We start from the raw sequence: 13,932 nt of genomic DNA, 5'->3' as shown, positions 1-13,932 counted from the left end.
ATGCCTTCTGCTGCAGTATAGGGGGTTGAAGAGTAATGGCGGTGCAAGGAGCAGGGGATGCAACCGAGGGCAGCGGGGGAAGCCTTCTCTGTCTCGGCCGGGGTAGGGGGGAGGAGGAGCCGGTGGAAGGCGGGCACACACAGTGCCCAGTATCAGCAGCAGCCAGGGAGCGCATCGGCCGGGACGGGAGAGCCGAGGAGGAGGTGAGAAACGTCATCTGTGTCCCCTGTAGGGGTCTGCTGCTCCAGGGAAAACAAGCAAAATAGTGGCAGCAGCTGCGAATATACACGTGGTGCGATGCGGTGGCAGTAGACCCTGTAAGCCCCGTCCTTTTCAGACTGGGAGGCGTGCTTTGGACTGAGGACGTCACTGAGAGAAAGAAACGAAAAAACACGCCCTTCAATCCGAAAAAGACGGGGCTTAGATCGTCACTGGGACCTCTTCTCCAATGGCTGGCCAGCGTTTAGGAGGCCAGCCAATGGAGAAGAGGGGCGGGGTTAACCCTCGCTACTAAGAAACATAAAATCTCGCCAGCGAGACTGCGCAAGCGCAGCCTACGCTAGCCGAGACCTAAAAACTGAAGTAGTGGGAGAAGAATACAACAGACTGTTATGTGATAAAATGGTAGTGTTAAATCCATGCCACTTAAGGGAACGCATCATAAAGAGCCAGTGAACACGATCGAAAGCTTTTTCCGCGTCCAATGTGATAGCTGCCAACCGGGTAGAGCTTTTGGAGGCAAGATCTATAATGTTCAAAAAAGTCCTGGAATTATCGACAATCGTTCTTCCCTTAACAAAATCTGTTTGCTCATAGCCAATTAAGTCAGGAATAACCTTGTTAATACGAAGGCAAGGACTTTAGCGAAAATCTTGCAGTCTAAATTGATTAAAGAAATAGGGCGATAATTAGCGCAGGAAGAAGGATCCTTGCCTTTCTTTGGGATGAGATAGATCATGGCTTCCAGGAAGGATCCACGAGCTTCTTTGGAAGACAAAAAGTATTGAGATAAAGCTAAAAGGGGAGGAAGCAAGAATTGGGAAAAGCAGGAATAAAGTTCAGCAGTGAAGCCATCTAGACCGAGAGGTTTGTCCTTTGGAAGTAAGGCTAAAGCGGACTTGATTTCATGAGGGAGAGGTCAGCTTCTAATATTGAACAATCAAGTAGCTCAGAGTGCATCAAAGATAGAGTTCAACGTTGCTTCAGAGGGGGAAGATTCTGGAGTATAAAGCGTCTTGTAAAAATCTGTAAAACATCCTAATATTTCATCATCTTTGAAATGATCAACGCCACTAGTATCAGTAATTTTGACCACCTAGAGCGTTGAGCTTTAACCTTTAAATAATTAGCTAATACCTTACCAGCTTTGTTACGACCACCGTAGAATTTAGGGTTGATCTTAAGTAAGGTGCCAGAAGCATCCTCGGTCGAATTTTTATTGAAGGATATCTTAGCTTGAATTATTTTTTTTAGGTTGTCTTCTGTATTGGACGTAAATTAGGCATGCTCTAGACGCTTAATAGAGGCTAGTAGAGAAGCAGATTCTTTGCTGCGCTGCTTCTTTTCAGTCGCAACATAGTCAATAACGAAACCTCTGGCCGTAGCCTTAAAGGCATTCCAAATAGTGGAAAAGGGAAGATCCAGAGAGACGTTCCTCAGGAAGAAACCAGACACACACTCTTTGAAACATTAGTGGAGAAGTGTGGCTCAATGATTAGAGCGGCAGACCCTGATGCAGAGGTCTAGCCCGGGACCAGGGTTCAATTCCCCGCCTCGGCGGGTCTTGCGCTCAAAATTCCACGGACCTGATAATTCCCGCCTCGGTGCCTATTCCAATCATGGAGTCCCACTCTGCAACTCTGGGCAATAGCTTGCTTAATCTCCACAACGGCCCCCACAACGCTAAGGATGCCTGGCCTCCACCTTGGGGGTGCCCAGGAGTGGACGCCTCACAGGGAAAGCCAGGATGGGTTCCACAGCGGTATTCGTACAAGCGCCTTGGGACCCTTGCGGGTGAGTAGTGCGCTACACAAGTATCAATTTTAAACGTTCCAGGAATATAGGGTCCATGAGTAGATCATTATTAAAGCGCCATCTACGTGATTTAGGGGATTCAGAGGGGAGATCTAGATTGATCAGAACTGGAGCGTGATCAGAAATAAGAATGGACCCAATATCCGCATGAGTTAGATTAGGCAATAGAGGAGGACTCAAAAAGATATAATCAATTCTAGAGGAAGATTTAGGAGTAGTGGAGTAGAAAGAGTATTCTAATGTGTCCGGATGAGATATTCTCCAGGCGTCAACCAAACCCTTGAATGAATTGTAGTCAAAGGATTTTTGCATTTTGTTGGGAATGTATCTAGCAGCAGATTTCCTATCTGTAAAGGGATCCATGGCTTGATTACAGTCCCCACCCACTAATAGATTGAGATCGGGACAGGAGTGGAGGGTATTTGACATATTGTTCCAAAATTGTACGTCAACACCGGTAGGGCCATAAATGGTGAGGAGGGAAATGGGGGAGCCGTTTAAAATGAGGTGTAAAAGGAGCCTTCTGCCATCTACATCCAACTCTTCCTTTTCCACAACAAGGGAAAGTGATTTATGAATCAAAGTAATCACTCCATGTTTTCTATCCTTGGACATGGAACAAAAGACATATCCAACCCATTGTTTTTTAAGAGAGTTAATTATCTGTAAGATGAGTCTCTTGAAGCATTGCTATTTTACACTGCAACCTAGACAAATGGGTGAGAACCCTCTGTTTTTAACGGGATTGCGTAATCCCTTAATATCCCATGAAACAATACGAACATTTTCAGTCATGGTAACCAGGAAAAAACAAATTAAACAAAAGGATAAGCAATATATAGCATTTCAGAGATATCTGGGACATTTAAAAGAGTAACCATTTGATAAACACAGAAATACATGTATTAAATAACAACAAGGAATACATATTGAAAAGCAGGAAGAACAATGTATGATAAAATGAAGAAGAAGGAGGTGAATAAAATGGAGATAAGTGAGCGTAATGCGTTACAGGAGAGGAAGACATTTTGTCAGAGGACAGTAAGAAGAGAGTAAAAAGGTAGAAAAGATAGAAAAGGTAAATGATAGACAAAGAAAAGCTGACAAGAAGCCCGAAGACTTCAGTCAAGGAAAACAGGATAAATAACCAGAATAAAGAAAATAACATGTGGGAGCGGGAAACTGCCAAGGAAAAAGAGATAGCCACACCAACCAGGACAACCGGGAGCAACCAGAGTCAAATACTAGAGAAATAGATAAGAAAAAATAAGGAACCAATTGTGAGAACAAAACAATGAAAGAGATTAACCACTTATCAGATCTGAATCAATAAACGTTAACAAACAAACAACAACAACCAGAATATGAGAAGAACTACTCAACACTTACCATACGTGAAGGTGATTAAGAACATGAGGATTAAAATGGAAGTGCAGGGAAGAGGGAAACAACTAGGGAATGGGTCCAAACATGAGGTGAGAACACCTGTGGAAGAAGACAGAGAAACAGTAACAGTTAAAACCGACCAATATAACAAACAGACTTTGGGAAAATTTCAAGAACTACAAACCGATATGAAGAAAGAGATGAACTCAGAGAACATAAGACATAGTATAGACAACAAGTTGATCAGGACCCTCCAAAGTCCATCTCATCCCCTTTATGACAAGAAATAAATTGTCCTAGATCTTCAGGACGGTCAAAAGAGTAGGACCTCTCTTTGTAAGTGACTTTAAAGTAGCAAGGATGTATCAAACCGTATCTGGCATTCATGGAACGAAGCGCCGCCGGGCGGAGAGAAAGGAATTCCTTGCAACGAATTGCAGTAGCACGGGCAACATCTTGAGAGAAGAAGACCTTCTGACCAGACCATAACATCTGTTTTCTTTGGCCGCTGAGAGGATCATTAACAGTTCAGTATATTCCAGAAATAAGACTATTATCCCTCTGGGACAATTGGTTGACACTGAAGAAGAAGAAGAACCTCCATATTTAGGACCAATGCGATGAGCACGCTGCAGATTAAGATTAACACTTTTTTGGAGACCAACAATTTTAGGAATATGTGTCTTTAAGAAGGCGATCATATCGGACCCTTCCTCCTCCGCAGGAATGCCATAAATTCAAAGATTATTGCGCCTGTTGTGATTTTCTGAATCCTCAGTTTGCGTTTTGAGAAGGGTAATTTCTTTAGCCATCGCACCAACCTGAGGGATCAGATCTTGAGTGCCGCTAATTCTCTGCTTCATCTCTGATACTCTAGAATCCAGATTAGACCATTTCTCATCCAACTTCCGAAGGGTAGCGTTGGTTTCAACCACAAAGGGTTTAATCTGCTTTATCTCCTCCATGAGATCTTCCAGAGTGATGGCTAATGGAGATTTGGTAGGCGAACTAGTTTCTTTCTTGTGTCGTTTGGGAGGGGCAGCAGAGTTGGAGTCCTTGCGAAGAGAAGACATACTAGATGCAGCGTTTTCTGACCAAAAGAAGAAGATTAATCCATATGGTAAGGAGTAAAAATACAACAAAAAAAGCCCCAAAAAAGTGTCCAGAGGATGAGCAAAAAAACAAGGCAGAATAAGACACTTGAAAGAGGTAGCAAAAGGCATTAGTGAAGGTAGCTCCTCTGACAATCACCTCACACAGCAGAGGTGCAGCATCAAAAACCACTAATGCCCAAACGAAAGCCAGAGTCAATAACTGTGACCAATTGTAATGGTGACAAACATGCACTTGAAAGTGACTGTTGGCTGATATGAAGGCTCAGCTTAGCTTAATCCACCTCAATATAAACATCAGGAAGGTAGCCAGACGTGGGAGCGTTAATGCTCATAAAGGGCAGTGCGCCGAGTATTCTGGTGATGAAAAACAACAGGTTAATCATGAGGAAAATTACCATAGAAAACCGGCCTTGAGAGGACAAAAAGAAGCATGTATGGTCCCATCCTTAAGCTGGTAGTTGTCCCCAGCACAAAAAAGAAAAAAATGAGCCCATTTTTAAAGAGTGGAACGAGTTTCAAAAGACCCGAGCTGCAGTTGCAGCAACGCAGGAACATTTTCATTAAGGGGAAATATCGGCCACGACCCGCCGCAAACAAAATGGCGGGCGCCCCCGACAATTATGCGGGGAGCGCGGCGCACGGAGCAGAATGCAGAAGGCAGCAAAGAAAATAACTGTAAATGCAGCTACCTGAGCTCTGGCGCCCGCTCCCATAATGCGGCAAGTTCTTGCGCCGTGAAACGCGATGAAGCGGCTCCAAAATGCAAAATTGCTCCGGTCGTGGAGCAGAGCCTCAGCCGGTTGTGGCCATCTCTGAAGTGGCTCAAACCACGCCACAGAACTAATTTTTAAACATTGCAGTTCCTAAACTGCAAACATTCCATCACAATTACAGACCATCATGTATAAGTTGTTTTCTTGTGAAACATCTGCCCTGCTGCAGAAGCCACTATTGTAATTTACGAAATGTGTATTGTGCAAAGATATGCAGATTGTGTGAACAATGTGCAATAATGTTATGTTTCAGCAGCACAAATACAACACAATAGCCTCCTGCAGGGTTGTCAGGACTCTTCCAGACATTTCCAGGTCGTTCAAACATATTAGGTAGAATTAACTTGTCTGCAACAATTTTTCCAGATGTTATTGTGTATATACAGGCCATCCTGTATTACAAGTAGAAGCTATTTTTGTTATGAAACTTAAGGAATAGCAGCTAGATGTGTGACACTCAGAAGCAAATCTGGCTTTCAAGCCAACATCACGTGCATGCTGGGCTGAGAAAATAAGGTACTTAATAGAAAGCATCAAACCACATGTCCCAAAATGCAAAGTGCTGTTGATACAAAAAGTCAGAGGTTGGAGGAGTCACTTAGAGTGAGGTTTTGACACCAGGTCAAGCAAAGCAGAATGATTTTGCTATGAGTTTTAAATGCTGCTTCCAGGACGGCAGGAATACTGTGTAATACCCGTCACCTCTTCATCCCTTTAGGGGTTTCTGCTTCTTAATATCCGAGTCTCTGCTTCATGGAGATTGGATGTAATTCTTGTCTCTTGAGTAAGACGTGGGCTAGGTGTGTTCTCTTTCGGCTTTAGTGTCATGACATCCATTTATAAGGTAGCTCAGTAGGTTGAGGCACATCTGTGGACCCATGATCTTGAATTCACAGGTTAGACTCCTGGCCGGGGCTTCTCTGACTTTCTAATGATTCTACTTTATTGTATCATTGATATAAACCTTCATGCTGTTACCAATGGCTGCAGCTGACGTCACTGAGAAATGGACCTCCAAGCCCTACACATTCATTTAAGATCATTAAGAATTCTGGAATTGCAGTTTTGGTTTACTTCAGTACAAATATTAACATTATCAGATTAAAAAGAGTTTAGCTGGTGATAAATTAATATTACCAGCTAAACATTTCGCAAAAATATACTAAACAGATCAATTTACGATACTTGCACTTGTCGAACTTTTTTGAGGAGCTCTGTGTCAATCTGGGGTAACTGGACTCAAACTATAACAAAGAGAACCTGTTACCACTGGTGTCCGGGGGCTTCACCTTACTGTGGGGTCCAAGACTGAGCACCAAGTGAACCCCTCACCCCTGGACTCTCAGAGTAGTGAAGTCGAGCTGTCCAAGGCTTACTCAAGGAGAAGGTGCGGGGTTAGAAACCAAGAACTCTCTAAAGCATAAAACAGTTAAATGATTGTTCAGCCAGTGCTTTTACTTGAAAAATGAAAGGTGCTTTAATCACCAACACACAACTGAGGACCATACACAAAAAATAGAGGGGCCAGACAGATGCACCTAGTGATACTCTCGAGGTTGGGGGGTGGTCCAAAGGGACCCTCCTGTAGATAGCCCTTTTGCCCCGTGGATGAAGACAGACCAACATTTGTACATAGTGCGTAGAAGGGCCTTGTACATGATGTTCGTGGCATCGTGTTAATGTTGTGTGAAGCTAGATGTGTAAACAAAGCAGTTTCAGAGAAACTAGTCCAACATTGCTGTGCACTCAAATCTGTGCAGAAGGTCAGGTAGAAATGTTGTTTGTGAAAAATAGGACAATGTAAGAAACGAGCAGCTTCGCTACATAGGCCTCATCCAGGCATATAACAGTATCGTGCTGTCGCAGTGAATGTGAAGTAGGACAGTTGTGAATGAGGACAGTTATGCAGTAGGACAGTTATACAATATGACAGAAGGTTGAATAGGACTTGCGCCCTAGGCTCTCACCGCTCCCTCGGGGTCTGTAGTTAATCCCCCTTTCCTTCTGGAATGGGCTGTGCCAGTTATGGAGTTGTAATGGTGCCAGTGTCTGTTGTGGTCCCTTCGTACAAGGTCTCAGTTCACACTGTACCTTAATTCTAGTTCACTAGAGGGTGTTCTCACTGGACTCGTCAGGGGGCGCCACTCCAATAGTGCACGTGCTCACACACAGCTCCTAGGGGCAGCTAGTCTGACTCTGCCTCGGCCCTACCGTGAGCACTTACCTCCATTGGTGCCCAGACGCATGTCTCCAGTCCAGGTGAGGGGCGAGAGAGAGTGGTAGAAGTGATGGGTAGAGAAGGAGCGAGAGTTGTGAAATTGGAGGGGAATAGGAGAGTAGAGAGAAAGTGGTAGAAGTGAAAGGAGAAAGAGAGAGAGAAGGGGGTGAGAGATACACTGATGTTGAGAGAAAGAAAGGGGAAATAGGACGGAAGTGGAGAGAGAAACCGTGAGCTCGAGGAGAGGGATGTTGGGGAGAGTGTGAGTGTAAGAGAGACAGAGGGAGGAGGTAGAGAGTGGAGAAAGAAAGGGATAAAGAAAGAGGGTGGGTGATGTGAAACAGAGTGAGAAAGAGAGAGACTGCCAGCAGTCAGTCTACAGGACGAGTGTCTGCTCAGGTGAAGGCGCTGCACGTCTGAGGGTTGTCCGGCTCCCACCGCCTGTGATGGACTGAAGTGACCTGGGCCCTTGGGATCTGCATTAAGAGGACACCGTGCTTCTGACCCGCCCAGCTGGACCCTATGGATGAACAGGTGTGTAATCTAGCGCCTAGGTGCCCCGGCCTGAGGATCACGGCAGCCCAGTTAAATTGCACCAGATGAGAGTAGCTGTCCCCTCCACCCCCCCTCCCCACCCACCACGGACACAGTAGCAAGGCTGAGGCTGGTGTAGGAGCTGCATTCCCCCCCTCCCCCCTTCTGTAGTAATAAACATTTAACAAGGGGCACAAGCAGAGATGCTGCCACCAGGGCCTGTCTCTTGCAGCAGAGTGAGAGGATGGTGATAGTTTTATCCTGGAGGGTTGCACTTTGGGTAACCCCCTCCCCACTCGGACCTTAACGATCTGTGTGTCATGTCCATGCACGAGAGGCTGACAGTGAGTCAAAAAACCATCAGTGACTATCAGGGGACATTCCTGTCCTTGCATCTTATTATTCTAAAATTATTAGGTACACACATCCCTCAACTTCCTTCACAACTGATCCGTAACCCTCTTTCCCTTATGAACTGGGGGTCCGCAGATAACTCTGCCAATCCCCTCAATTCCACCTTGCAGAGACCTCTGTAAAACCAGCCCTGACAGCTCTACCAGTGCATTAGAATCCTGACATGAAGTACCGCGCCTAAACACGTGATCAGTCCATCACAAAAGCTGCCGATGGAGTGTTACACGTCTTTACCACGACCGGTGCCAGCGGCACTTACATCAAGTGGTATGCCGATTCAATACCAGCCCTTGCTGGATTGTCCCCTCTGTGGAGGGTGGGAAGCTATGGAAGAGGACAGCCGGGGTCCCAAAAGTGTCATGTTACGGATTTAACTGTGGAATGTGCTTCCACCAGTTTTGCCGCTGTTGGTATGAATGTTGTGGCTGTGTGTGGAGACACCCGCTTACACAATGTTTGGGCTGTTGATGGTGGTGCAACAGTGGGAGTCGTCCCGGGTCGGGGGCTGCAGTCTGAGCCTTACATGATGGCTTGACTGGCATGTGATCCAGAGAGGGAAGTGGCCGTCAGACTCAAAGGGGGTTTCAGTGGTGGTTTTACATGGAGATATCAAGGCCCGCGACAACAGTGCTGGTCAGCTTTAGTCAGTGATGAAGGAGAAACCAAAGAAAGAAGTGGAGGAAGAAAGAATTGCAGGTAAAGGTTTGAGTGGTCATTGTCAGATTTGATGCTGTCTCTTTGGGGGTAGTTTCAAAGAAAACCCCTAGGGGAATATTGTTTAATTCACCATTTATCGTGGCCGGAGGGGGCGTAAGTGAATGGATGCAAGACTCAGGAAGATGCAACAGAGCAGTGTGATGCATCAGTTGATACTATTCGTTTTGGGCAAAACAGGTAAAATGTTACCTTAAGTCGGCATTTCCCATAATGCCAGTTCATATAGTGGAGATTTCTTTGCTGGGGATGTCATTTGAAGGGACAATATATGTAGACTGAGTTTTGTCCAGGGGTTGTGCAAATTCTTGTTCTCTTTTTTAATTTTTCAGCACCTTCTTATAATGGGGTTTGTCAAGAAGAGCTGGTCACAGGCTAATTTTCATGGATGATTTCTTGTTTGTTGAGAAGGAGTTGTCTTCGGTCGCCCCCCGAACATGTGGGGTACACCTATGCCTCGTAAAATCACCGATGTTGACAGTAACATGCTGACAGATTACCTAGCTTCCTTGATGTCTGCACTACTCTCTTGTCGTTCACAGGTCGCGGCTGCTTTCCCGGACACCACCCAGGTGAAACCGCACGAGGTCGTTCCAGGTGATCTCGTTCTGGTTAGAAACTTCGATCGCTCAAGCCCTCTGGAGCCCCGCTGGAAGGAGCCAAAACTCGTTCTGATGACCACAAGGACCGCCGTAAAGCTGGAAGGAAGAAAAGGCTGGCTCCATTCCAGTCATATCAAGCGTTTCCATGGACTACGTCCAAAGACTTTTTTCAAGGACTGCCCCGATACTGACTCTAAACTTCCCCTGTTAGAGAAAACTCCGCAGCAGGAGTATAAAGTCAAATTGAGGTCTAGTAAGTCAGACAGCGTTTAATTGTTTAAGTCCCCCTCGGGTGAAGAGGTTAGACAGGTTCCTGACATGTATGAGATAGACCCACATAGTGAGAGAGATAGACGAAACTTCAAGAAAATGAAGTATTTTAAACATCTCCGAAGTAGATGCATCGTTACGTTATTGTTTATGTTTTTTCTGAGTCTTACGATTACATGTATAAGTTGTTTGTTACACGTATTCTTTCCTCCTCTCGGTTCACATTTCCTCTAATGATACTGTAGAGCACACCTTTAGTGAACTACCCCCTCACGAGTTATCCTATCGACTCGCAATGCGCAACAATACTTTCATTCGTATGTTACACTATTCGCATCAGACCAACAATGCCACTAATTGCTGGGTATGTGGTCGACTCCCCCCTTTTCAGACAGTAAAGGGAGCTCTGCCACTTTTTCCCTATCCGTTTTCACACAATGGTTCGTGTGGAGCATGGTATACATTGACGTCATTTTTAGACGATAAGTCCCTTCTGAATACAGTCATGAATGAAACCTGTTTCCCAGACATGAACGGTTTTTCCCATAGGACAGGGTTGGATCTAGAAAATGAAGTATATGATCTAGGTAATTTTTCCTCCAACCTCATGGTTTTGAATGTTCAGTCCGAGACTAATTCAGACTTACCTTCCATAACAGTCCTACCAGTAAAAGGCGAGTTATGTGTTAGAAAGAATGGTTCAGTACATCTAGGACACAGTGATTGTACTACTGTGGTCGAGTACAGTGACAAAGGGAAGTCTACTTTCAAAGCTTCACGTCATTCTTATTTTATATGTGGTCAGACCGCTTATGTACGTTTGCCCCTAGATTGGGATGGAACATGTTACATTGCATTCCTACTGCTGTGGAAAAGTAAATTTTGTCATGTTCTGTGTCTCTACGTGTCATCCATCATATGTTATGTGTGCATGATTAAATATGCATATGCATTCCCCATGTTCGATTAATGACGCAATTATAGTTGTGTCCACCTCTAGTATGCCAGTTTCCAGTCCTCGTGAATAATACGAATATCAGGCCTATGTAAAGCTACGTTGCCACGTTTCTCAGTGTGCACGTTATTCTATTATAAAGTCCCCGTTTCTAGGCCTCAGAAGGGCCCGGACACCAGATTCAGCTCCTGTCTCCTGAAGCCTCGCTGAGGAGGGATACAGCCCCCACCTGTATCCTCGACCCTTCACTTACTTCCTGCCTCGCAGTGCCCGGCCCAGCCTGGCTCAGTCTCTGAGTCTGCCAAGAGTATGTTATGAGTCCAGTTATCAGTTCAGTCCTCCTTCTCTGCATTCCTAAGCTACTGAACTGCATCAATAGTTTCCGTCATTGTCTAGCCTTCACGTCTCCACGTTAGAGAAATACTGCATTTAATGGTCATTTCATATTCTTAATATTCTTCATCACGCACTACATGTAGAATAATGCATGGTCCAGTCTTAGAATCAAGTTAGCCTTTCCCCTCCTGACTTCTAGTTTATATCAACATGTTCTCTAAACATCAGATACTAGATACTGTTTAGGTACATGTCGCTCCGACCCTCCAGACTTCAGTCTCTGCTCCTAGCACAGAGTTCATAGCCCCCAGCTTCTCCTAGTGATACGTCATTGCTAGTTTGCGCGCACCATTAGGTTAGAGGTCCCGGCTCCTCAGGTAGCCCCCTCCATGGTTTCCGCCCCATTCATGACATATCCTGTTACGTCTGCACCACATGTCTATGTATACGCCCAGTTACACCTACTTTCGCCCTTATCTTTCGCGACTGCTACGCGTCACACCTTCTGCTCCACCCACTGCTACGCCTACTGCAATGTAATGCTATGTGTTTGCGTTATGTATATATGCTCATGTATTGTTATTAAAAGTCAGCGCGCTCATCCCAGATCCAGCCCCAGCAGCTGCTGGGCCCTGTCATCCTATTCCTATGCAGGTTGTCCTGTTCCTGTCCTTATGCTGTATTAAACCTGCAAAACTCCTACTACCTCGAATCTTGACTCTTATTTATTGAGCTATCTGTTATGATATATGTCTAGTCAAAAATAGGGTATTATTTATTTATTTACCACATAATGGCGCCCGAATAGGCCCTTGCCCTTTCCCCACGCGTCGGTGAAGCCACGCCGACCCCCTGACCCTCTGCAGTCGTGACGGAACTCTTCTGCGCAGTGGCAGATATTTCTGCTCAAGTATCCCTCAGGCCCACGGAGGAGACGGAGGAGGCGGTCCAGCATCCAGACGAGACGGTGGAGGAACGCGGCGAGTCCCGACCAGAGCCCAAGCCAAGAGTCCAAGGTCCGAGGTATCCGGAGGTCCACCCGTAATTGAAGTCCGAAGTCCGAAGTTCGTCGTCCGTCGTCGTAGCAGTCCAGTCTGAGGCCTTCCGTTCTTGCTGCCCGGTGAGTACCGTTACTGGGGTAGTATCTAGACAGGGTCAATTTAAGTGACTCTGGTCTGTGGGTTGGTGGTACACAGTCCCACAAACGAAGTGTCCATTTCGGTGGGTGCGGGTCCTGACGTGTCTCTTTATGAGACCGGTAAGTTTCGTACTGTTTCAGCAGTGCATCTAGTTTCTGTTCTAGTCAGTTTCTGTTCTCGAGAAAATTTATGTGTTCTGTTCTCAGTATTTCCAGGTAGTATTCTGTTCGAACTGATTATTTTAAATGTTTTTCATGTATTTTAATGTCGTGGTATGAATGGGGAATAAGTATCGTGTTCATTGTGTATTGTATTGTGTCTAGATTACAGTTCAGTCATGCCCATATTTTCCAAGTTACGTCAGTTAAAAACTAGAAAGGGTCTGCTGGAAGCAGCAGTTCCCGTCCCGCCCAGGGACAGTCCAGGTCACTTTATGTATCAGAAACATGGCATAAGTGCCATATTGTATCTAGATTTATGGGTAGAGTATACCAAACAGTTAGAAGAAAAGTATAGATGGCCCGTATCGGGTACATGGGATGCCGAATGCATCATGCGAGTAGAAGAAGCATTATGGAAAAAGAAAGCCAGACAGTCACAGAAAGATGCCATCGAGTTATGGCGCAAAGAAGCTCATAAAAGAACTGAAAAAGAAATCAGAAAGTCAGAATTAAGTAGAGAATCCTTAGAGCGAGCCCAAGAAAAAGAATTAATCGAGATAGGTGAACAAGTCAAAACTGAACAGAGAGACAGACAGAGGAATGCCCTTATAAAGGGTATGTATCCTCTTCTTGCCGAGGGCTTGCCAAAAGCGACCCCGGAGGCATCCAGTAATTTCCCGCCACCATTAGTTCCGACCAAGCTACGTCACAAACAGACCGCAGTTGATATTTTTATTTCGTCCTATTTGGACGACACAGTCCCAGAATATGCAAATCCTGTTCGCGCTCCGCCAGTCCCTGTAAATCAGGCACATCCTGCTCCTCCAGACACCGGGGCACCCCATGCAGTACCTGCTACGGTACCCCCGGTCCAGCCAGCATTTCAATTTCCCGCTCCGCCACGAAGAATATCAGTCGACGATTCTAGTCTAGGGGCCGCAGGAGGAGGTCCTCCTCAAACCCCGCCGCCACGCAAGCGTTTATCAGCACTCGAATTACATGCTCAAGCATCACAGCGTACTCCCAAGAGTAATAAGTCTGTTGCAGAAATCAGGCAAGCCCTTGGCGAATGTGCCTATGACCCAGTCCCAGGCGAGAATAATATGGTTTTATATTCAGTACGCGTAAGGAGGGTGACCGAGTATCTAGTCACCCTACCCAATATGAAAGAAGATCTAGACAGAATATATCGTTTCATCCGTACAGGGGATGATCCAGAAAGTATTAGTGATGCCATGTCTCAAAGGAAAGCTGAGATCCAGCGTATGATATTAAAGTTTT

This window comes from Lissotriton helveticus, chromosome 5_1 (assembly GCF_964261635.1).
Source record: "Lissotriton helveticus chromosome 5_1, aLisHel1.1, whole genome shotgun sequence".
Classification (NCBI taxonomy): Eukaryota; Metazoa; Chordata; class Amphibia; order Caudata; family Salamandridae; genus Lissotriton; species Lissotriton helveticus.
The sequence above is the reverse complement of the archived record's forward strand: the minus strand, read 5'-3'. Positions refer to the sequence as shown.